The sequence below is a fragment of the Galeopterus variegatus genome, unplaced genomic scaffold (genome assembly GCF_000696425.1).
Source record: "Galeopterus variegatus unplaced genomic scaffold, G_variegatus-3.0.2 Scaffold793, whole genome shotgun sequence".
NCBI classification, from domain to species: Eukaryota; Metazoa; Chordata; class Mammalia; order Dermoptera; family Cynocephalidae; genus Galeopterus; species Galeopterus variegatus.
The window spans coordinates 70,328-70,957 of NW_007726904.1; positions in this window are offsets into that span (position 1 = coordinate 70,328).

Below are 630 nucleotides of genomic sequence, written 5' to 3' on the forward strand. Positions count from 1 at the left end.
CTGAGAGTCTTTATCATGAAGGGATGTTGAATTTTGTCAAATGTTTCTCTGCATCTATTGAGATGATCATATGGTTTTTATTCTTGATTTTGTTGATGTGCTATATCACATTTATTGACTTGTGTATGTTGAAACATCCTTGCATCCCTGGGGTGAATCCCACTTGATAATGGTGTATAATTTATTTGATGTGTTGCTATATTCCAACAGCACATTTTAAAAGATCACTTACTATGATAAGTGGGATCCATCCTAGGGATGCAAAGATGGCTCAACATATGCAAATCAATAAATACGATGCACCACATTAACAAAATGAAGGAAAAAAATCATATGATCATTCCAATAGATGCCAAAAAAGAATTTGACAAAATTCAACACCCTTTCATGATTAAAAATCTCAACATATTAGGTTTTGAGGGAAATTACCTCAATATACTAAAAGGCATATATGACAGTTCCATAGCTAACACCTTATCCAAATGGTGAAAAGCTAAACACTTTTGCTGTAAGATCAGGAATAAAACAAGGATGCATACTCTTGCCACTTCTATTCAGCATGGTACAGGGGAAGTCATAGCCAGAGCAATTAGGGAACAAAAATAAATATAAGAAATCTAAATTGGAAAT